The 26,342-nt window shown below is 40.9% G+C and overlaps 1 long non-coding RNA gene across 1 annotated transcript in view; it reads right to left on the reverse strand.

Moving 5' to 3' along the window:
• Positions 1-1,545: 1,545 nt before the first annotated feature.
• LOC140076941 (uncharacterized) overlaps positions 1,546-26,342 on the reverse strand; it is a 168,827-nt gene continuing 144,030 nt past the window's right edge. The window contains exons 3-4 of the long non-coding RNA XR_011849680.1: positions 2,095-2,139; positions 1,546-2,008 (exon numbers count right to left, since the gene is read on the reverse strand). This is a non-coding gene — a long non-coding RNA (uncharacterized lncRNA). The remainder of the gene's footprint in view (positions 2,009-2,094; positions 2,140-26,342) is intronic.

Genomic DNA, 26,342 nt, shown 5'->3' on the forward strand with positions numbered 1-26,342 from the left:
TGGGAGCATCACCGTGGAGAGGGGGCATTACTAAAGAGACAGGGCAGTACTGTGGCAATGGTGCATTACTGTGGGGAGGGGGCATTACTGTGAATTGGGGGCATTACTGTAGACTGGGGGCATTAATGTGAAGAGCGGGCCTTACTGTGGACTGGGAGCATTACTGTGGAGATGTGCATTACTGTGGACTGGGGGTATTATTGTGGACTGGGGGCATTACTGTTGACTGGGGGCATTACTGTGGAGATGTGCATTACTGTGGACTGAGGGCATTACTGTGGCCTACTGTTCAGATGGTGCATTACTGAGGACTGGGGGCATTACTGTAGACTGCGGGCATTAATGTGAAGAGCGGGCCTTACTGTGGACTGGGAGCATTACTGTGGAGATGTGCATTACTGTGGACTGGGGGTATTATTGTGGACTTGGGGCATTAATGTGGACTCGGGGCATTACTGTGGAGATGTGCATTACTGTGGACTGGGGGCATTACTGTAGAGAGGGGGCATTACTGTGGACTGAGGTATTACTGTAAAGAGGTGGCTTTATTGTGGAGGGTGGTTAATAGCGTGGCCTTTGGGGAGTTACTGTGAGCATTCTCATGTAGACTGTGGGCATTAAGGAGGAAACAATTGGGCAGGGCGGCTTTATGAGGAAAAGGCCAACAATTATGGAACTTTAAGCGTGGGGCTTGAAGGGGCATTATTTAGTGTAGGGGACAAACTGAGATGGAATTGTACTATAAAGGGCCACATAAAGGGCATTATATAGAGTGTAGAGTATTATACTGTGCAGGAATAATAAAGAATGCTATTTACAATATAGGGCCTAGAATGCAGGGAATTTTAAAATGCGGTAAACTAGGAAGCATTATTTGTATACTGCTAGTATTTTCATGGGTACTTAAAAATACTATTACAGTATTTTGGGGAGAGTGGTAGGGGCAGCAGTGTTGGTGGCCCAGTGTTATGTACTGGACAGTAAAAAAGTGAATAACATAACATGTGTTTGTGGTGAACCACACAGGGAGGACACGTGGCTCGAAGCGGAGACCTGGTGATACTGGACCTAAAAGGGAAGATACAGAACAACCAGAGTCCAAGGACATGTCACCTGCAGGCACTATTTGGAATAAGTAGGGATTTCTCCTGTTCTTTCTGTATCTGTAAAATTACAGTTGTACAAGAGTGGACACCAGAAAATTCATCTACATTTGGGCCCCTTTGCCTTGAGTATCCTACTACGCTGGCAACACCCCCTGTGTATATACTGGCAATGACATAGGATACTCACACTGACCTTCTGGACAAGATGTAACCCCTTCTCATTAATTATTTTTATTGTAAGCAAGATTTCAGGATTGTAGCAAATACTAAATGAAACTAATGTCACCTCTACAAAAATCTACGTTTTCTGTAATCACAGCTTCAAGCTCGTGCAATCTGCACAAACATCTCATAAAGTCAATGATGTAGACAAGCAAAGTCCCATAAGGACACATTACCAATAGGAAATGTGACAAAACAGCAGGAAAATCTCCAGACTCCTATTATTTTATTAAATCATATCGCTTTGCACTGAAAATAGGCTGGCGAAAATATAATAGACAGATACAAATGCACTTAAATATAGATCTAGGAAAATGATAATGCGTTAGTATCAATTTCAGGTGTCTACGTCTTCAGAAAATGGAAATTATTTGTTCATCCATTATACAAGATGACATCAATGGGAAGAGGTCACATTGGATCTGTTCTTCCGCCGTCGACACAAACAATGCTTAGAGACACTGAGAATTGCTGTTCTATTTGGTTGCCATGATTTTCACACATCTTACATTGTTAGACTGCTTGTTAATTCCTCTGTGTTGCTCCCCAGAGGCTCTTAACTTCCTTCTTTGAAATGACTTTGTGGCGTGATGATGAGAGCAATCAAGAGCAATCAGACTTAATGAAGATATTAACCAGACCAGAGCGAGCGAGCCTCCCTCGGGAATCTCCTCCGAAACCTTAAGGAGCATCAGGAAAGAGAATCAGGAATTAGCTGTGATAATATTACAATAATTATCGGCCTACAAATAGAAAACCTCCATACCCTTTAGCGTTCCATGTACTTTGCTTCAGTGGTTAGATGCTGGACCTAAAGGTTTGAGAATCAACATGGACAGTAATTAGAAATGCAAATATCATTTAGATGTCCTGAATTAGGTTATTGGCAAGTAAGAACAAAGATGAGGGCTCTTTTTAACTTCAATATAATTTTTTTGTTAATGTAATAGAACTTCAATGTAATAAGGAGTTTGTTGTGTTCCTGACATCTTGTATCAATCAAAAATAATCCAATTTATCTATAAAAAAATAAACAGCAGCCAATCATAGTCCACGTTTCCCGTTTCCAGCACCATTTGCAGCTAAAAGCTAAACCCTGATAAGTTTGTACTCACAGTGTGGATATTTATTACTAGCGGAAGACTACCAAACTATTTGTACCAGGGAATTTTCTTTAAGACCATGTAGAAAGCAGAGATGATAATAATAATAATAATTATTATTATTATTGTTATTTTTATTAGGCAGTACGGTGGCTCAGTGATTAGCACTACAGCCTTGTAGCGCTGGGGTCATGGGTTCAATTCCCACTTAGGTCATCTGCAAAGAGTTTTTATGTTCTCTCCGTGTTTGCGTGGGCTTCCTCCAGGTCCTACAGTTTTCTCCCACACTCCAAAACATACTGGTAGGTTGTTTAGATTGTGAGCCCCATTGGGGACAGGGACCAATTTTGCAAGCTCTGTGCAGCGCTGCGTAATCTGTAGACGCTCTATAAAAAAAGAATTATTAATATTATGATAAAAAAATCTCATTCAGCCAAATATGATTGCTTAGCGCTTTTATATATTTGCTGAAAAAAAAACATTTAAGAACCCAGCTGCCTTTCATTTCAGTCCAAAAAGTGTACATTGAGAAAACATTTATATGTGCTATGTTTTGAAGAATATTTGAAATAAACTTTAAAAAAGAAAAATTGTACAGCACTGTTCCCATTTCAAATAAAAATGTTTTGCACTGCAGCAACAATACATATCGTTCTCTTCGTATTTCATTGTTGTTGGCTATTATATAGTGTAAACGTGATGCCACCTAGAAGACACCACCTGATGCCTCTACAAACAGACCTGTGAGTCTGTGACTCTGATAAGCCTACTGTCAATTATTATTTCATGCCTTTTGTTTCTCAATAAAAATATATTTTAGAAAAATATGACATTGTAGGAACCTGTGTGTGACAATAACCAACATCCGTAAAATATGTAAAATAGATTCAGTTAACAGATTCTCTGGTTTCAATCTACTGAAAACATAATATGGAACTAAATGCTGAAAATTGATACAATGGGGCACATTTACTTACCCGTCCCTGCACGATCCCCGAGGTGTGTTGTCCAACGATCCTGCACAGTTGCCGCTATTCACTAAGATTGTGCGTCCGATTTCCTGAATCTGTTGCTTCCATGCTCAGATCCGCCGGAGTTCACCTTCTTCTTCCCAGTGCATGTAAGTGCTTGGTATTGCGACACAATTTAAATTTTAAATCCCCCCCCCCCCATTTGTGTTGCGTAAAAGCCAGTAATCCCCGGCGCAATCCCCAAAAAGTCGGAAAACTCAACAAAAATGCAGCCGCAGGGCCCTTAGTAAATAAGCCCCAATCTGCTACATTTTCCCACTACTTTCAGTGTATCAACTCCTTCCATGACATCCAGGTACGCAAAAACAGACATTATTCTGTGATAATAAAATTCTATCCACGTCCCACAAACTTCTCAGCTACTGCCCTTTAGGCTCCTACCATGGAGATTGTGAAGAGTTCCAATGAGTATTACCTTACCAAAGAGGTGAAATCGAAAAGAACAAAACTTTTACAAGACAAAGCAGCATTGGGATGCTCGTTTTCCATTGTGGTGTGATGGTATATAATTAAATAACTATAATTAGTATTATTATGAAGCAGAAATCTCACTGAGCCAAATATGATTGCTTAGTGCTTTTATATGTTTTCTGAAAAAATCATTTAATAACACAACTGCCTTTCATTTCAGCCTAAAAAGTATATATTGAGAAAACATTTATATGTGCTACGTATACAATTTTTTTAAAAAAAAAAGTTTATTTCAAATATTCTTCAAAATGTAGAACATATAAATATTTTCTCAACATATACTTTTTGGGCTGAAATGAAAGGCAGTTGTGTTATTAAATGTTTTTTTCAGTGAACATATAAAAGCACTAAGTAATCATATTTGGCTCAGTGAGATTTTTTCATTATTATGTTAAAGGAAATCTACCATCAGAATCCATCATGATTAACCAGGGACACTTACTCATAGATTGTGGTAATCTTCTTATATTTTTTTTATCCAGGGTCTCCTTTCTTCTAAAATCAAGTTTTACATTATTATGCAAATGAGCCTGAAGGGCTCTTGGTGGCTTTACCAGAGCATTTTCATGCTGTAGCTTCACTATGTAGGAGCATGTCTCACCCTCTTCTCCGTCCCTTTTAGAACTTCCCACCTTCCTCTGTCTGTAATCTCACGCAGCAGGAGGGAGGAAGTGCTCCTGTACAGTGTAACAGACTGTGAACTCTGAAGATACAGCACAGAGGGACTCTGGTAATCCCCCCCAAGAGTCCTTCTGGCTCATTAACATAATTTTTAAAGTTGATTTTAGAAGGAAGGAGGCCATGGATAAGAAATATAACAATATTACTACAGTCACAGTGTTTGCATCTATAAATAATTGTATCTGGTTTATTGTGCTGGATTTTAAAAGTAGATTTCTTACAAGTCACAGTGTTTTTATTTTTGAAAAACTACCAACCTTGTTTCGCTTCACAGCCGGACTTAGCAAATGCTGGTAGACGCTACAATGTCCCTGTGATATATCAATACTCTAGGAAACCAAAGAATACTTGTAATCAGAAATGCCGTTTTCCACCAACCAGTCTCCTACTCATTCACTGATAAAATCCAGTGATGAGGAAATCGATTTGGGTGAAGTGGAATTCAATCTGAATTGAAGTTAAATTAGCCAACCAGCAGCAAGCCAGGCCCTCTGATGTCATTTTAAATCTTAACGCGTGCCTGTTTTTTTGCATATCGCTTCCCTTGGCGCTCTGCTCTGTGCTTGCGGGGTAAGCCTTCTCCCTCCAGCATGCGCAGTGAGCACCAAGGTGGCGAGCCCCCCTGGGGCTCAGGTGAACATTCTGGTAAGGAGCCATGTAGAGTTTCCTATCAATTATTTCTCACACTATAACACAGAGCTTTTTTTTTTTTTTTTTTAATGTCTGCTATGTCCCCAGTGAACAATAGCCCTCTGGTGACAAGTTACCTTTAACCAAGAAGTTTGAATTCAGCATTTTGGTTACCCATGATGGTAAAACTCTTAATCAGTGCTGGAACTGATCACAGCTGTTAAACTTTTTAATGCTAAATGATAATCTTCTTATATTTGCTGATCATAGTCTCCTTCCTTTGAAAACAAACTTTTAAAATTATGCTATTGAGCCTGAAGGGGCATTACCAGAGCCCCTCATTGCTGCAGATTCACAGCCTGTTACAATGAGCAGAATATGCCTTCCCCTGCAGTCTTCCTCCTACCTCTGCTGGTGTAATCTAGCAGCAGCAGTAAGTACAGGGGGAAGGGAGAGCTGCTCTGCACAATTTAACAGCTTGTGAAGCTGCAGCACTGAGGGGCTCTGGAAACACCCACAAAGCCCTTCTGCCTTATTAGTATACAGTCACAGGCAACAGTCACAGAACTATGGAGGTACAATGGTAGATTTCTTTTAATTCTTTATTACACAAACAATAATAATTTTTTAATAGTAAAAAGAAAACTTTAAAATAAATAAACAAACAAACTTCTTTTAACTTGTACCTCAATACACTGATTTAAAATCTTAAACTTGGACCCTAAACCACAAGGACCTAAGCAGTTACAGTAAGTAGACAAGAGAAAATTAAGAAAAAAAAAACCCTATGGTCATTAGGCCAAGATTAGTTAACTGCGTAAAATGGTAGAAAATATCTAACAATATTAGATGTCTCTTCTATATCTGGATGTAGAGTACTCTTCAACTACTACAGACACAAACTTTAAATGCTGATATGAAAGAGTTAAAGGCATGTAAATCCTTTATGGAATGATATTACCACCTAAAAATAGGCCAGGCGGAAATGGACGGGGAGACAGGAGTTGGGGTGTCCTGCCTTTCCTGCCATTGTTGGTGTCTAGAGTTTATCTGCAGATCTTGATTGCATCTTATCACAACAAGCAATGTACTAAGTGCCCAACAGCACATCTCTCGTCAAGCAGCCCCCTCCCCGCTCTCAGGGTCTAATCGTAGGGAATGACTCAGTTCCATTGCTTGTCCTGTAATTACACTGTAGACTTAACTCTTACTGTATTGTAAGATTTTTACTTCTTTTACTCAAAGAGTAAGATCCTCAATGATCTTAAGAAAGTACAGCACAAAGAGAAACATATAAAATATTTGGACAACACTCTTGTTAAAAACTAGATCCCATTAATGATCTCCAAATAGAAATGATCAAATATAATTTCCTTGTATGCTGTTTAATCTTTTTCAAGAACATTGGAGATCTCACTTAGGCCACATTCACACGACCATAGGAGGCCGTGTTATGGGCTGTGCACCGAGGATCGCTGTGTGAGAGGGGAGGGGTCAAACCTCCTCCCCTCGATCGCAGCTGGCGTATGTCCGCCTAGCCCTAGCCGTGTAGGTTATGTAGCAATTTAAAGGACATTTGGAGCAACCATGGTTCAGATCAATTTCATTTGGACCTTAACCTTTGAAAAATTTGGCAAAGCTTCTACAAATCAAATCTTGAGTTTTTCGATCATCTCTAATCACTGGATGCAGGTGCTGGCCTTAGTGTTGTTGAAAGGTCATTTTTACTGCCTATTATTGACCACAGGGGTGTCAGATCTATTTAGGGACATGTCTCTGCCACTCTGAATCCAGATATTGGTGGAAAAGGTCAAAGTGGGTGTAACATCCGTGCCAACATCGTCTTCTTTCCGCAGATTGCAGCTTATAATGCAATGATTTCCCTCTGTGTTATGTGTGTATGAACTATAGCTACAGTTGCTGCTGTATTGGAACTGGTTAAACCACACCAATTCCTCAGATCTGTCTAGCTTAATTTGAATGATGAGTAGCTGGTCCAGTCAGCTGATGGGGGCTGTGTCCAGGAACTCCCTTATTTATCTACCAGTTCCATTACAACTTGCTGGTTTTACTAGTCTCCTGATACCTATTCCTATTTGTGCTCAAAATCACTTTGTATCTGAGCTCTGCTTTGTTATTTGACCCATTCACTGACATCTTGGAGTTGACCCAGTTCTGTCTACTCATTTGTCTGTCTGTTATCTGTTGTCTGTCCCCCTGTGTTGGTCTACTTTCCAATGCACTCCATCAGTGTAAGGTTTTCAAGGCTTGTGAGGTAGGTGACAGGGCTTGTGGGTGAGTCTTGAACCTGAACCCCACCTTCTACCCTTGACAATGGGAGTAGTGGGCATTGGTTAGATACTTCTTATTTTATTCATACAATTCTACATGCTTTTAAAAATGTATTCTTTGGCAGGTGTAAAGCCCTTTATAGTATTACTACCTACAACCCTCTCATATTAAATCAGGAACAGTTTGACCAGAAAACAGGACGTTCAATGAAAACTTTGAATTAAAGGGGTTATCCGGGTTTAAAAAATTTCTTATGGCCGGGCTGGGGAGAGCTATTTAAACACAATAAACATGTACTTACCTCCTCCGATGCTGCTGATGTCCCGCGCCGCGGCCGGTATTCTCTGTGCGCCGGTTTCATTACAAGTGCGCCGGTTTCATTACAAGTGCGCTTACAACGCTGAGAGATAGGGACGGATGGGAGGAGACGTCCACATCGCGGACCGGAAGCTCCCTGTGCGCGGGGGCACGGATCGAAGGGACCGTGACGCGGGACATCAGCGGCGCCGGAGGAGGTAAGTACATGTTTATTATGTTTAACTAACCCTCCCCAGCCCGGCCATAAGAAATTTTTTAAACCCGGATAACCCCTTTAACCTAATTTCTAAGCATAAGTCTATGATCCCCAATGCTGGATCTCCTTATCTTAAGATTATTACTATTACACAAAAAGTCGAACATGGTTAATCTTGGAGCATAATTTGTGACACTTGGCCACGCATATATGCTAGATCTTGTCTCAAGAGAGCAAATATATGTGTGAAGTAACAGTACTGTCTGACACTGATAATATGACAGACTCAATTACATTAAACTGCTTTTTACAGACTATGAGCCAACAAACAAATTGCATTTGTAACAGCAGTTACTGTAGAAATAGAGGACAGAAGAGTGTTTTGCGGTACGATTTTTCTCCTATATATAGAATAGGGTAAGAACGTAATCATTTCTGGGATGTTTTTGGAAACAATGAGCATAAGAAATGTAGGATTAGAAAGCTATAAAGCATTTTGATGAAAAAGACAAACTTCTTAATAACAAACAGGTGGCGTTTTTTTTTCCATGCTGCTTTTACGCAGACCTGGTAAGCCCTAAAGTAAGAGGGGGCTGTAATTTAAGTGACAAATGTGGGCCTTTGTCCAGAGGAGCAGTTATACTAGGCTAGAGTCCAGGCAAAAAGTGACAAATTTAGGTCTATTTAATAACGTCAACCAGACTGTAACACAGACAGGAAAATGGGCACTAAGTACTTGGTGGGTGCCAAGCCCTCCACCTCTACTTGATCAATATCAATCATAAAATTCAGCATTACAGCCATTTAACTCAACATATGCTGAACTATTTTACAGTGATGTATGATTATTGATAATAACGGTTATGTTGAAATGACTTGAAGAAAACCATAGATGGGACTTCTGAAACACAACAGCATAGCCTTTATTTACATATTGCTAGTAAAAGTTCAGATCCGTCTCAACCTACCCCTCCTGGCGTTAATGCTCGTGTTCGGTGCAGGCATTGAATATGGGTATTAACTCTAAATGCCATTGCAAGAGTAACCAGTGGCACAAAAATTGCTGCACAGGGCACCACCATTTTAGAGAGTATAGTCACTCCTTGATGACATCATTGGGAGTGACAACTGCCCCCCCCCCATCAGCGGTGCACAGTTACTGATGACAGGAGCGTGGCCACAGTAATTTTAATGTAGAGGGCAGGGGTATCAGATGAATCCATAAAGTAATATCATCATGACAGGAGTTCCGTAACAGGGAGGCAAGAGTAGAGTACAGGGAATGGAAATGGTGAGACCAGGATATTGCAAATACCTTAAAGAGGTTTCTAGGCTACATTAATTTGTATGCTATTGGCACCTGGTAATATAAGAAAAGTGAAGAAGCAATATGTGCCTCTGTCTTCATCTCCATAGGCTCAGCAGTGATGTTGACATTAACGACATTTGACCAACAGAAACTGGCGGTGACGGCAGGTGAAATACCAGATGAACCAAGAAATGTATTACTTCCTTATTATTGTTTTACCACCAGGGGCCAAACGTACAAAAGTGTACAAAAGCGGAGACCCCCAGCCTGTTGCTCTCCTGAGAGAGCACCTGTCTGCTCCTTTACATCTTAGTAGTATTCACAATAGTACATGAAAAAAAAGTCTTGGAGAGAAGGCTGATCAGAAATCATTGATGTGCTTATTGATAATGTGGTTGGTTATTTTCATAATTATGATATTTTCTTCTGTGTATTTGTAATAAAAATGCTGCTGTGTCACCTATTGGTGGGAAGGGGTATGGTTTTTCAGGGTTGGAACTCAAAATGGAAGGTGGTATCTTAGTGGACTGTTTTCCCCTGATTTACCATTTTAGCCTATACACCATGGATAAATATTTATTAAAGGGAACCTGTCAGCAGACATTTTACCTAATGAACCATTACCAATATGTTGTCAAACAGGCTTACATCTTCCAGATCATGTTACTTCCATGGTCGGTGTGGTGGCATCATCCAGAAATCAACTTTAAAGTGAGTATGAAGTCAAAGAGTCCAAGAGGTTAGAATTAAATTCAAGTTCTCCGTTACTGTAATGACACCTTGAAGGACATCACTAACCATATTTCCTGAAGATTGGTGCATGATGTAAATCACTGCAGAGGAGATGATCTGACGTGAGGTGAGCTTCACTACTGAGCTCTCCACCACCATGGCTTTATACAACCAATTTACATTTCCCTTCAACGTTTAATATCATGATGGGGCCACCAAACTGGGCCATGAAATAAACATGATGTGGAAGGTTTTACCAAGATACTGATTCATTGGGTCAGTTTCTGCTGAGTGCTTGCCTATAAGTGACATTTAAAGAATTTCATATAAGATGAGACAGTGCAGACTTCAATGCTGTTCATCCTAGTAGTTTAGTAGAAGACAATCATGTTTCCCATATCCAGGCTTGAAGGAAATGGTATACACAGTAACACATAATGATATCACAAAATGAAAAATCCAGCTGTGATATGTAAATGAATAACCCTCACAGAGAATCAGACATTTTCCTAATCCTTTTTGGACTGAAAATAAATCAGCGCTATGAACCTATTCTGTGGAAAACGGGTTAAGTCTGCGGCTTACCAGGAGGAACAAATCTGTATTATCTGTCACTAATATTTTTGCCACATCTTGGGTGGTTTTAGAACGATCCTACAGGGGCCTGAGAGACTGTGTTTATTACAGAAGTCAGAACTGAATATTAGAAAGCAGGAGGGGACTGAAAAAATAATCACTGAAACCTTGCCAGCGATTTACAGGGGAGGACAAGTCAGCACTTAACCTCTACGAGGCTTTGGAGAGACCCTCGAAATGCTCCGGCCAACTCAATCAGTCCATTAAGCAGTCTATGGGACTTACTTAATAAACTCATGATGTTTCACTATGGCAGGAAACAAAGACATTCTGCTGAGATTCAAGAAGTGATTTAGGGTCTGTGTCCAAGTTTCTGCTGTGTTTTTGTGTTTTTGGATATTGAAATAAGGATCAGTAGACCAAGAAATATTAGTTGTAATTTAATTTTTACTATGGAAAAATTACATGATTTCTAAGTGATGGGGGGTGTTCTCGCTTATTGAAATGTATCTGTTGGGGTCCTTGCCTGTAGACATACAAAGCAGCTACACCAGATCAGGTTAAAAGAGGAAAATATAACAAAACGTCTACTGAACAACACTGCTAGACAATCTGCTTTGGTCCATGAGGGTTAGGCCTCATGGTCGGTCCATAGAAAAAGACCCATGTGCTGGTCAGATCTTATAGACCAAGCAGAGTGTGGTGGAAGGCAGTCCGACGGAGTTCACAGTGCCGGCCTCGCTGTTCATATAGCAGACAGGTAGTCCATGCATCATATTTCGATATGCTACAAGTACTCCTGTCCATTGCACAGTGCTCATAGGATCTGACAAGCACACAGGTCCTCTGCAGGGGCCTTAATACTCAGAGACCCATTGTTGTTTCTCTCCACCAGTTTCCATATGGAACATAGGCAGTGACTAATAAGGGAATACATCATTATCTGAATTATGAATCTAACAACTGATGCCATTTTTTCCAAAAATGAAATTTCCCCTATCTATTCATTAGATTTATTACTTTTTTGGCCATACAACATGCTGTAAAGGAGTATGTAAGAGTTACAGTATATTCCGGCATATAAGACGACCTGGTGTATAAGACAACCCCCCTACTTTCCTGTTTAAAATATAGAGTTTAAGATATATTCGCCGTATAAGACTACCCCTTTTCCAACGCATACAAAACACCGGTAAAAATTAAAATTATGCCCCCCTCCCAGAAGCCATAATTAATGTCCTGCCCCACCTCAGTAGCTATAATTAATGTCCTGCCCCCCAGTAGCCATAATTAATGTCCTGCCCCACCTCAGTAGCTATAGTTAATGTCCTGCCCCCCAGTAGCCATAATTAATGTCCTGCCGCCCCCCCAGTAGCTATATTTAATGTCCTGCCCCCCAGTAGCTACAATTAATGTCCTGCCCCCCAGTAGCTATAATTAATGTCCTGCCCCCCAGTAGCTATAATTACTGTCCTACACCCCCAGTAGCCATAAATAATGTCCCCCACCACCAAACAGGGCCCTATATATTTTAAGCTAAATAAAAAACATAATTCTTACCTTATCCCGCTCCGCTTCGTGCTGCCTCTCATCAGGGGATCCGGCGCAGGCAACGGCTGATGACGCGTCTGCAGGTCAGGTGCCGGGTCATAGACCTCAGCAGACACAGTGCAGGCAGACACGTCACATCTCCTGCGTCAGCGATGGGGTCGATGGCGGGTAAGTAGTTTGAGGTGGGTGGGACGGGGGCGGATCGGGGGCCCGTTCTAATTTAGAATTATGACAGCTCCGGGCACTCCCTGATCCAGCGCACGGACCAGATGCAGAACAGTCCGTGCGCTGTAACAGGCCCGTGGCTGTCACAATTCAAAACATCTGCCCGCTGTGCTGCGCCGAGTTATCAGCGCAGGGGTCAGGTGCGGGCCTCTGACTGACCAGCAGCGGAGCTTCGGTGGATCGCGGGAAAGGTGAGAAACATTACCGGCGTATAAGACGACCCCAGACTGGACAGAAGATTTTTAAGTCTTCAAAAGTCGTCTTATACGCCGGTATATACGGTACATTGCTTAGCATGATTACTTGACTAACCACATACTCAGAATTTCGGATCAGACAGAATATCTAAATTAGCAACAAATTCATCCCAAAGCACCGTATCATGAGCTGGGTCACTCACCCTCACAATCCCCCATTACAATAACAATGTGAACTTCCAGCATAAATATTATTTACACAAAAAATAGAGAGTTATAAATCACATAATAGGTATATTAAAGAACAACTGTAAAGGGTTTTTTTCCCCACAAATCTGACTGACAGATATTGAGTTTTTTATCAAACCCTTTCAGAACATAAAATGTCAGAAAACTTTGGAAAGAATACACTAGTGTGAGCAGCACTGTTCTGTTTGTTTTTAAATTACATATAATAATTTGGTAAAATCACTATAACTTTACAGTTGCGTTTATCAAAATACATAAAATCAAGAGAAAGGATTCCATGAAAAAATCCAGTACAGAACGTGATTCGTCTCATGTGCAGGAGATACCTCATCACAATACTACCATATACCATATAACTTTGTCACCTATACCTTACATGAATATACATATAATAAAGTTATGGCATGTGATAGAAAGATTGCTTTTTTCCAGCATTGGACTACTAAGGTATCTTGTCCCATATTAATTTGCACGCTCCCAGCAGCCCCCAATGCACATTTGGCACTACAGCTTTGTTTAGGGCAGTGGTGGTGGACCTATGGCACAGGTGCCAGAGGTGCCACTCAGAGCCCTCTCTGTGGGCACCCAGGTCCTCAGCATAGAGTTCATAAGACAGAAACCATGGCCTCCTTCGGCAAGTACTATTTTAAAGCAGCACATCATTGGCTTCCTGGGACTGCAGAAGAAGTGAGAAGATGTGGACAGTGCTGGATTATAATTTGAGCCCCTGTCATGGGCCCTGCATCCTTCCTGTACAGGGGACCCTGGAGGGACGCTACAATAATCTAAATTTCTACTGTATTGATGTCCTCAGGACGCCACTACGATTGAAAGCTTTGACAAAGCTTTAAGCAATAAGTTATTTCTTAAGTTGCCATGTTGACACTTTGAAATAAATAAGTGGGATTTTTTTGTCGTTTAGGCACACGCTCTCTAAAAGGTTCGCCATCACTGGTTTAGGGGATCACCAGGGGTAAGGGAGAAAGTGAGGGCAGCTGTGTGTGTATCCAGAGGGCAGCAGGGCAGAACCAGGAAAGACTGCAGCTTTCAAAAGAGGCAAAGACACGGCTACATATACATGCAGAAGAGACACTTATGAAAGAGAGTTTTAGAAAAATGGCCGAACACTTCAAACTGTTGGTACAACCCCTTTAAGTAAAAGGGAAACTGTTGTCGTTTCTATTTATTTCAATGGAGAATCGCTGCAACACTACAGATGTTCTACTTTAACATTAAGAGACATAACACTATTCCCATAAGTTTCTTAATTTCCTGCTTTACTTTATATAAGAATCACTGGCAAATAAAGATGGCACTGGGGTGTGCTCGCTGAACGCAGTGATGATGTCATGTCTCAGAGACTATGTGAACCTCCAGATCTGGAAGTTCATTTAGAGGAGAATTGCCGCCAGGCAACCTGTTGCTGCTTTTTTGTGTATAACAAGGGACTAACATTGAACAGGTTTTCCTCATGGTGTATGTGTAATGCAGCCATGTTTCACAGCTGGGTGTGTATTCACTAAAGGAGCGAAACTGTCTTTTCATCCTCGTTGTAATTGTTCACATGTGAAGACATTTGCTAAAAAAAGAAGTAAAAAACAAAAGAGCCTTGACTAGTGATAAATAAACCCTCAACTAAGTACAACAATATGTCTACCTTACATAATCTGAGGATAATTGTGTGATTTTTTTTAATAACAGACAGGAAATATCCGTAATTATGGCGAAGAACAGTTCCAGGTCTGTAATGTTACCTCATGTCCAAGAACTGGCCGGTGCTTTCATGTTATCTGGGATGAACATGGGAGCAGATAATGTGAGATTATGTGGAGGATGAGGAGTAGGAAGGGGGATTGTTGATACCTTCTATATGATCTCATGTAAGGGCCTGCACTCCTTCTTATCCAAATGACTAGTAAAGATGTGATCTATGAATCGGATGAAGTCTTGTTAACCCCTGCTGTAGGCAATGCGACAGCTGCTAATAAAGGAGTCCATATACTGCTCATTCAGATGAAACATTCTCACTCTGGTAGACTGCTGTGACATTACAGCTATATCTTTGTCAGGAAAGCTGCTGTGCTATTAAAAGGGAATTTTGTCAAGTAAGCTACAACAACAATACCTTATTTTTGTCAGTAACATCACAATTCTTTGTCTCATGTAACATACTTTAGGATCCAGAGTGTTCTGAGCACCAGTTCATACAAAGGATAACTTGGATTTAGAAAGGGTGCAAAAAAAGCCTTACACCTAATATGAGGCATGGAAGATCTCAGTGATGAGAGAAGATAAAAACAACAGGTTAGGGGTCACTCTTTCGCTCTCTCTCTCTCTCTGCCTGGATACATCTCAAAAGATGACACAACTTCTTTACCAAAGGAATTATATATTTGTGGAATAGTGTAGCTCCGGAGCTGGTCACAGCAGGAACACCAGAAAGCTTCAAAAAAGGCTTAGATACCTTTTACATCAAAATAATGTTTGTCCTCATGTAATTATTTAGCATTGTCCTCATCTCACATTTCTTTTCCTCAGCCCTAACTCTTGCCTTTTCCATCCTTTGGTTGAACATGATAGACATGTGTCTATTTTCAACCGTCATTAGTTTTGTTTTTTCTAATTGCTTTCCCTTCTTACGTGTTATGCTCCATTGGAAAATAGTATGCAAATTAGCTCTTCCTATGGTAATAATAATTCCTATGGTAAAGAAGTCATGCTATCTTTTGAGATGTATCAAGTTATTCCCGAGGCAGGCAGAGAGGGAAAGAGGTGGAAAACTCTCTTTTCAGTGCCTCCGATAGGTAAGTTTTAAGTCAGTAGTGGTCATAAAGAAAACTCAAAATATACTGACATTTATTGTATAACTAGTGTGCATATCTATGTACATATAAATAGGGGACACGTCCGGACCATCTTTGGACACCTTCATAATCATAGAACTATGTGTGAACTTGTGACATTTTGATATTGCTTTTTTTGTTTGTTTTGCTAAGATCCAATTTCCAGCCTATATAATCACAAAACGTGGTGGTCTGATATCTCTTACATGAGCAAATATATTTGGCCTGCACTCTGTATTTGCTCTATATCACACATACTGTAACTATGTTATCTATACATACAAGTTATGCAGATCACTGTGTCACTGAATGGTTTTAAGAACACTCAAATATGTTTCTGTATGAAATATTTGCACATATGTATATAGAAACTTATTTTCTACTCATGCCCTTCCCCCTTCTCAACAGCGGTTTTGAATTTCATTGAAATATTAATGTAATTAAATCTGGAACATTACATAATTCAGCATCGCAGCTGCTTATTGTGTTATAGCCTTTGTTTGCACAGGAAAAGCAAGATAGTAGCTAAAGCTTTGCCAAACCCATGACAGACATAATGTACATAAGATGTGGACTGTCTCCAAGTCGGAGAAAAAAGAATTTATAGAATTAGGAAGGGGGTTGTTTTAGATCACTTTAAAATTGTGTGAATGATAGAAAATTGTATGAGAAATTTGCAAATATGTTTCCCCATATGGGGCAAGGAAACAATGCCTCTTCTTGCTTCCTTGTAAAGCAACTCCTTTAACACCAAGAGTGACTTTCAAGAAGCCCAATGACATGATGTGGGATTAAAGCCAAACCAGTACTGTATATCTATTCCAGAAGGAACAGATTTCTAACTGGGGATAGCACTAGTTTGATATGGTTGTGTCTTCAGTACACTGTAGGGAAGTGGTTTGGCTGAGTGAGAGGCTATTGACTAGGGTCAGGGAGTAAGTATTCTCCTTAGAGAAACTTTGCCAATTAAGGCTGCCTTGTAGGTGTGTGGTGACTTACAGCCATTGATGCTCCTCTAGAGGATTCTTAGAAATATGCAAATATGTTTTCCAGGATGGGAGAAGGAAAAAAACACCTAATTTTGCTACCTATTAAGGCAGCTCCCATAACATCATGTATGACTTTCAGGAAGCCTAATGACATGATGTGGGATTAAAGCCAAACCAGTATATCTATTCCAGAAGGAACAGTTTCCCAACTTTAGACAGTGCTGTAAATTAAGCTCTAAGGCCTCATTCACATGGCCGTCTGGGGGGATGTATATGCAGCTGTAAATTTGCGGCCCCTTATATGTCCCCATAGACAGCAAGAGCAGCCTGGCGACGGTATGGTGATACACATGTGTGGCACTGATCCACGCCATACACGTTGAAAAATAGAGCATGCTCTATCTTTCCCCATGCCTGTGGCCGTGCTGCGCTTTTTTCTTTGGAGGGGGGAGGGGTCACCTCCTCTCCAGCGCAGTTACTGTTTGAGAATCCAGTTGTATTTTGGAGGCCATTTTGTCTCTAGCTGTCCCATCATACCCACAGCAGCACCAGAGGAACAGAACTTGCCCTCTGACAGGTAAGACTTACATTTCTGATTGTGTTATTCAATTCTCCATCCTGCTCCAAGCCTTCTCCATTGCTCTAGGATATAAGGCATACCAAAGTCTTTGCTTTGCAGTGCTTTCCAAACTAATAGACACATGAATATATAATAAATATTTGATGTAAAGATTTTTAGTTTACTTAATGTCTGTAGAAAAGAAATAATTTATTTGCTATTAAAGGGCATCTACCATCAGCTTACCTGACGGTAGATGCCTCCCTGTCCTGTATGTCCCAAGTTTCCTTTGCATGGCCGCATTTCTGCAAAAAATAAGTTTGTAACTTATAATGGCTGGCATTATATTATGGCACCACAAGTTAATTTGCATATCTTAGAAACTCATTTTTTACAGAAATGCGGCCACGTAAAGATATTGGCCATGCGGCCGATGCGTCCATCCAAAGAATCTTCGGACACATGGGGACGTGACAGGGGAGGTAACCTGATTGTAGATGTCCTTTAAGCGCTGTAGTTATTTATTTTGTACAGAAGAGCAACATTAGAGGTACATCCTGTGTATAGGATGCAGCACTGGGTGACTGCTTTATGGCAGCCGAAATGTATAGGAATTAGTAAGTAATGATGAAAAGCTTCCTCCTACAGAGGCCAGGGAGGGATGGAGAACCTATAGCAAAGTACATATAAATATCTCCTAGTACAGTATATTGTAACTATTTTGTCTTGTGTGGCCACATAGAACTGTCACTAAATCCTCCATCATCTAATTATAATGAGATGACTCATTATAAGAGTAAAGCTGACAAGCCATCTACAGAAAACACAAAGCATCAGCTTATTGTGACGGCTATAGGGTCCGCTGGGAAAACTGGAATATTTAAGGAGCTATACATGGATAGTAACTCAATATAAACAAAGCCAAAGAACGTCATAATTATTTTACTATCTCAATTTATAGAGAGGACCTGTCTTCTCTTTTCACATTTATTTTAGTTAATAATCATATTTCTCATACAATTACATCTTTGAAATATCTTTGGGCTGTTCTTTTCCTTTTCTGTTTATACATGGTAACAGACCTGTTTGCTGGTACCGCAGAGTAACAACTGTAACAGTGTTCAGCTGGCAGACAGGGAGTCCTCACTTCATATTTCACTATGATGCAAGGACTCTAGTCCACTGAACTCTTCTATGTCCATGGGATCTGACCAGCACACGGGTCAATTTCTACTTTGGGTCAAATATTGCATTTACATTGCGTTTTGAAATCCAATTTAACATCTGTGGAGAGTAGATTTGTCTCATTGCATAGGGGTACATTTACTTGCCGGTCACTCGAGTTCATAAAAATTGCATTGTCCGACTTTAATGCACTGTGCCACGCTTCACTAAGATTGTACGCCCGATATTATGAATGTCGCTTCCCCACTCAGGTCCAACAGAGTTCACCATCATTTTAGTAGTGCATGTAAGTGCATTGTCGAAAGTAGATAAGGAGGAACTACACAAAATGGTAGCAAACTGGGCACATGAAAAACTAATTATCCAATGATACAAAATGAACATGTGCTATTCCAAAATGTATAATCTTTATTCAATATAAACACAACATAGATATTACACACCAAACCAAAAAACCAATAAAAACATTTAAAAAGGAAACAAAAAGTCCTCTATACAAAAACCCAAGGGAGGTTAGGACCCATGATACGGTCCATCAAAAAGCAACCCCTCCCTACCCAGTCCCAAAAACCCTCAGCCTGTCGGATAGCAGCTATATACCAGGTAAATAGGGATACCTAATCAAACAAAATATCAATACTGTAGAAATATGGTAAATATAAAACAAAGGATAATCAGCATAGTTACCAGGCAAAGAGGGTGAGGGGCTGGGAGAGCCCCACGCGTATCGCCACTCACAGTGGCTTCCTCAAGGGTGATTGGTGTGTGGGAGTCGCTGAGTATAAATACCTATACAGATAAATGATAACAGATGTGGAGCGCCATACTACCATTGTGGCGCACAATGACATATCTGGTACGGTGCGTGTGTGTGCGCGTCATATCCGCAAGTCACGTGACCAGCAGTCATGTGACAAGAAGATGGCGGTGCCCAGTATCGCAAGACTTATTGTAAATGACCGGCGTCGTGCATTGTCTAGAGACAAAATTTGATAAAGTTAAATCCCGCGCTCAGCCCGAATCAGTTGGATCATCCAACGGCACGCCCCCTAATTTGTGTCTCATGGAAGCCAGAGCAGCTATGCCAAAAAACGATTGCGTGCAACACAATTGCACCGCAATTAAATACCTGTGCAAGACGTTATACCATTGAAGATCAGCCACAATCCGAAAAAAGTGGGTCGCAAAGCCTTAGGAAATATACCCCATTGTGTTAACGTTGCATTTACAAACACAATGGGGAACATTTACTAAGGGCTGTGCGCCAGTTTTCTGTAGGAATTTGTTTTTAAGAAATGTCTGAGACACAATTGTGGCACATGTTATTGCAATTCAAACACTATGGAATTAGGGAAATCTTTAGAGATGGGCGAATTTGTTAAAATTCGTTTCGTCCCGATTCGCCAAATTTTTCGAAAAATTTCGATTCGACCCAAAGCGAATCAAAACGAATCATGGTAAAAAAAAAACAGGCATTTCCTGGCTGCAGAGAGCCTGTATGGTGTTGTAGAACGTTGTGCCTAGCTTAAATATGCATAGGGAGCGTGGTTTGGTCTTGATATAGTGCGTTGGTGGCATCAGTAGCAGCAGCAGAAGCAGGAGCCCGCAGAGTGTCACAATGATATAGTGTGAAGGTGGCATCAGAAGCAGCAGGAGCCTGCAGAGTGGCACATTGATATAGTGTGAAGGTGGCATCAGAAGCAGCAGCAGGAGCCCGCAGAGTGGCACAATGATATAGTGTGAAGGTGGCATCAGAAGCAGCAAGAGCGGCAGAGTGGCACAATGATAAAAGTGTGTTGCTGGCATCAAAAGCAGCAGGAGCAGGAGCCCGCAGAATGGCACAATGATGTAGTGTGAAGGTGGCATCAGTAGCAGCAGCAGCAGGAGCCCACATAGTTGCACAATGATATAGTGTGAAGGTGGCATCAGAAGCAGCAAGAGCAGAAGAGTGGCACAATGATATTGTGCGTTGGTGGCATCAGTAGCAGCAGCAGCAGGAGCCCGCAGAGTGGCACAATGATATAGTGTGAAGGTGGCATCAGAAGCAGCAAGAGCGGCAGAATGGCACAATGATATGGTGTGTTGGTGGCATCAAAAGCAGCAGCAGCAGGAGCCTGCAGAGTGGCACAATGATATAGTGTGAAGGTGGCATCAGTAGCAGCAGCAGGAGGAGGAGCCCACAGAGTGGCACAATGATATAGTGTGTTGGTGGCATCAGAAGAAGCAGGAGCCCGCAGAGTGGCACACTGATATAGTGTGAAGGTGGCATCAGAAGCAGCAAGAGTGGCAGAGTGGCACAATGATATAGTGTGTTGGTGGCATCAGAAGCAGTAGAAGCAGGAGCCCACAGAGTGGCACAATCATATAGTGTGAAGGCGGCATCAGAAGAAGCAGCAGCAGGAGCCTGCAGAGTGGCACAATGATATAGTGTGAAAGCGGCATCAGAAGCAGCAGCAGCAGGAGCCCACAGAGTGGCACAATGATATAGTGTGAAGGTGGCATCAGAAGCAGCAGCAGGAGCCCGCAGAGTGGCACAATGATATAGTGTGAAGGCGGCATCAGAAGCAGCAGCAGCAGGAGCCCACAGAATGGCACAATGATATAGTGTGAAGGTGGCATCACAAGCAGCAGCAGGAACCCGCAGAGTGGCACAATCATATAGTGTGAAGGTGGCATCAGAAACAGCAGGAGCCTGCAGAGTGGCACCATGATATAGTGTGGAGGTGGCGGACAATTCCAGTCCCTGGTAAAGATGGTAGGAGGCAGATGGTGCAACTAGCAGCAGATGTGTGGCATCAGGCGGGTGGCAGCATCAGAATAGTAGCTGAGGCAGGTAGTTAGAACCCTGACTCATTTCACTCTATAAACTACGTGGATTTGACACGTGAATCTGGCTGTAAACTAGAGCCCCCAAAAGTTATTGCAATGTGCGTTATACAGATATCCCACAACTGACAGTGTAATTTCAGCGAAAATCACTGTATAAACTATGTGGATTCCACACGTAAATATGGCTGTAAACTAGAGCCACAATAAGGTATGGCAATGTGCGTTATACAGATACCCCACAACTGACAGTGTAATTTCAGCGTAAATCACTGTATAAACTACGTGGATTTCACACGTAAATCAGGCTGTAAACTAGAGCCCCCAAAAGGTATTGCAATGTGTGATATACAGATGCCCCACAACTGACAGCTCACTACTGCAGATGCATGAATGTCAAACAGATTTCTTCCTATTCGATTTTGTCACTAAATAGAACTGCTATTTGGGGGATACAGATCCCCCTTAGAGAACAGCGAGGGATTGCAGCAAGAATCGCACAGCACAATAGCAGCAGCTGGACACTACAACATAAAGTGTGAAGTGCTGAGAATGAGAAAATGGCTGGTTTTATAGGGTTGTGTGACATCACATAAGCCTGCCGGTCGCTGATTGGCTTACAGGTCTGCAGATGTCATCGGGGGTGTTCCTTTCTCCTTCCCAGAGTTCTCTGCCCCAGGTACCATGTTGTTCTCGCGCCCATTTAGCAGAAACATGAGGGGGAAAAAAACAAATCAGCATAAACGCTGGCTTCGTGACGAATCAAATTTTTCCTGAAATTCTAACCGAAGTTAGAATCATTAGAATAGATTCGCCCCGCTCTACAAATCTTCTTTCGAAACCCTAAGCCTATGTAGGGATACAACCTCTTTACCGGGTAACACCCAGAGGTGAATCCATTTTAAAAAATGAAAACATGAGGATGGTAAAGTTGCAGTTTCAAAAAATGGTGCTGCAAAATTCTTGTTTACCACATGGCCTATAATACAGTGTATAACTGCATAATGCGATAAATTTTCTTCCTGACCCACCAAATAAAACAGACAGGTCAAAAGACAAGACCTTTTTACATATTTAACGTATATAATATATAGGGACAGAATATGGGGATTTGAAACTGAATGGAGGTAATAAGTGTAAGGCATTGTAATGGTTGAATTTATGATAATGATACTGAAGCTATATCCATTGTATAATATTGCATCTATAAAAGCTATATCTGCTTATTATGTTGGCAATAAGAAGCAGTCGGCGACCTGTTGTACTTCTTATAAATTCTAGATTTTCTTCTTTAATGAATTATATTGATACTGTCAGATATCTGGTATTGAAAATAAGTGAGGGTGAGGACTATTCAGTGAGTCATCAAGTTCATAGAATGAGATCAAGTCATTGTAAATCACATATAAATGTAATAAATGGAAATATGAAGAGGCATGGAACAGTGCCCCCATATGGAGCCAGCCGCAGCTGCACATTTCCCTCACTACATTGATGAAGTGTTGTGTCATTGCTCTGGCGAATAACTCATCGAGCTATCCGCGGCTGGAATTTTTCTGTAGGATGAGCTTGTTTGATGACTCTCAGAGCAAGAAGACACGTCTAATATATAAATGAAAGTCACAATACAACTTGCTATGACACCAGGGAACAACGGATGAGAGGAAGAGACAGATGAGAAGCAGAAATGGAAAGTGAAAAAGAGTGATGGGCTGAATAACAAACAGAGGCAGGGGAAAGTATAGCTTACAAAATGAATTGAAGACAGAGGGGGGAACATATCCATGAATCACGTTGATTCTTGAAATAGGTGGATAGTCTTAAACTGACTGCCTATTATTTTCTCATTATTAATCATCTGTATCTGTCTGGAGTAGCCTCATAGACAAATTCTCCAAATATGAATCACTTCGGTTCATTGCTATCACAGTTTGGTAATCTGCGGCTTCCAGAAGTCTTTAGGCGATTCTGAACATTGCCAGGAATTAGTGTAATGGTTTATCGCAGCGCGTTGCTGTGGCTGATTCCTGTCCAGCTAATGCATATTCCTTGTATTTATTCTGGAGTGTAAATCCGGAACAACAAAAACACATTTATATTTCAGGATTTAAAACACAACACACATGAGGCTAAGGTAAATCTTAATAAACAAGCAAACACTAACCAATTACTATATATAACGGATGTATAGTGTCATATCTACACACAAAGATACACCGAGGTAACACCGGATTTACTGGGCTCGCTGGCGGTACAATGGTAGAAGGCACAACTGAGATGTATAACTTTATAATAGATATAAACATTGGAGTCTGTTATGTAAAGACTTGTCCATCCTTACAGGAGTTGTCCAATGGCCCAATTGTGATAATACAATGGGGCACATTTACTTACCTGGTCCCTGCGCGATCCCCGAGGTGCGTTGTCTGCGGGAATCCACATCTGCCGCAATTCATGAAGATCGTGCGCCCGAGTTCCTGCATCTGTCGCTTCCCCGCTGAGGTCCGCCGGAGTTCACCATCTTCTTCACGGTGTATGTAAGTGCTTGGCCTGCGACCCAAATTGCTTTGTTAAATCCCGCGCATAGTCCGAATCCATCGGATCGTTTGACGCTTCCCCGATTTGTGTCACGTGAAAGCCGGCACCGATGCGCCAAAATCCGATCGCGTGCGCCAAAAGCCCTTTCTAAATGCGGCGCACATCGGAAAAAGGCGGGTGTTCCTCTGATAGTGCGGAACGCGGAACATTTAGTAAATGAGCCCCAATGTGCATCCCATCCTCATCATAGGAGAAAAGATATATAGCCAAAATATGGAAAGTGACCACTGTGGGCATTGGATGCGTGATGCCACAGTTACAAACTATGGCAAATCCACAGGACATGGGATAAGTATTTGATCTCTCAGTATCCCTCTACTATAACCCCCACACATCAATTTTGATACAATTTGATACAATACATATTGATAGAATCACAGAAAAATATCATAACATAAAATAATCTTGTGCATCCCCTGGACTCTAGAGCACTGACACAAACCCTTCTAAAATATACCTAATTGATATACCTATCAATTCCTGAATGTGAAATAATATATAAATATATTGATTATATTTCAGTATTGATAAATAAAGAATGTTTTTGAAAAAAAAATAAACCATTGGTGTTCTGTTATTTTCTTTAATTATTTTAGAAGGGCTTTGGGTCATTCTCTTTCTAATACTGTATGTATTCATAGGTAGAAAGTATTGCTTACTGGTGGTTATTCTCATGCCCCTTCCCATCACTCCATTCAGTTTCTATGGGTCCGATAAAGATAGCCAAGTACTGGGGTTCCACCTTGTGTCAGTCACACAGAGATTGATTGGAGCTGTATGACCTTTGCTGCATTCAGATGGGACACCTACACCCCTGTGTGTTAGTTATGGTGGTGGTGGGGTAAGTGCTTTGTTGTATACACAATAATGCATTGTAAAATAAAGTATCCTGCATACTTTGACTTAACCATTGCTTAGGTCAATGGACACATTTGTAACATGCCAATGAGATACATTATTGGGCACTTTCATTCTCGGTGTACTTGAGTATTACTTGATTCGAAATCACAAACCAATTTCCATGACCCAGTAACAATAAGAATGAAGCTGAATCCGCTCCTAGGATGACAGGTAACGAGATCTGAAGAAACTCGAGGGAAGTCAAGCTATATCCCACCAAATAAACAATGGAGCCTCCGATAATAACAGGAGCGCTCACACAGGATCAAGATAACATTCACAATGCATTGGCAGCAAATACACGATAGAAGGAAAAATAGTTTTATCAACAATAGACTTTCCTTAATAAAGATTAGAGGTTGGGGGCATGGGAGAGGGCAGAAGAGCTCATACTTATCATTTTGTGTTAGACAATAGCAGGCATTCAATTCTGGCATAGCTGTAGTTTTTATTTTAAGCATCCCCCCCACCCACATATTTATTTTTCATAGGGTTCGGACATCCCCTTTAATGGTTTTGATCATGCCCTGATCTTTTGTCTAATGGCTTACTTTGGAGCCCCATAGCACTCAATGGGAGAGATTTACTGGCACCTAGTGCAGACCTGGCAGAGATTTCAGCTTTAGTCTCTTTTGTCAGCTTTTGTAAGTATGGTGAGCCCAAAGTGGAGTGTGGGGAAGAAAACCAACAAAAAATATGGAAATGCAGCTTTTTACATCCAGACAAAACTTTTTACATTCCCCCCAATATGTGAGAAGGTTGTACAGGAATAAAAAATTACATTCACCTAAGGACCCTAAAATATGATATAATAGTTTGTTAGTTACAAGGAAGCGGATGCAGTTATGTCCATATTTCTAATATATGTATATAGTATCAGTATGTATCTGTATATAGTATCAGTATATTGTATCTCTAAAATCTAATACAGATCATTTATTGGATAGTGACTTCCATGTTTCATGTAGTTAGTTCTTTAGTAGAAGGATCACTAAACCATAGGGAACCCTCAATACCAGGGAAATAAATTAATTGACTATTTTTACAGCCGTGGCAGGAAAATTTTAGTGTTTTTGTTAAATGCTGGTTCCTTTAAGATCATCTGTGGTTTCTATGTATTTATACACATTACCCTGCCATTAAAATAAACTGCCCGCCCCTCTCCGTCACATCGCACCGACAAAAAGCTGCCACAATGACAATGTGTAAAACAGGATTATTTAACTATTTATTGCTCAGACAGTGTTGGATCACCTTTAGAAATTTCCCTCTAAGTGATGTGGGTTAAAAAATACCTCATGACATATTACTCTGCGTAAAGTTTGTGTTTATAAGGGCTGCAAGGACACGTTTATGGAGCCAAGTAACATATGAGATGGAAAAGCAGTATAAAGAGACATTGGAGAACATGTATCATAAGTCCGGCTTTGTCCACCTGTTTTTTTGGGACTTTTCTTGGCTTTTCTTCTGGTCCAATGTATCTTAGTGGGGTTTCCATATTGCTACATGTGGTTTTTGGAATTTAATCAGTTCTAAGCTAATTTCTAGGCCTG

The sequence above is a fragment of the Engystomops pustulosus genome, chromosome 9 (genome assembly GCF_040894005.1).
Source record: "Engystomops pustulosus chromosome 9, aEngPut4.maternal, whole genome shotgun sequence".
Lineage (NCBI taxonomy): Eukaryota > Metazoa > Chordata > Amphibia > Anura > Leptodactylidae > Engystomops > Engystomops pustulosus.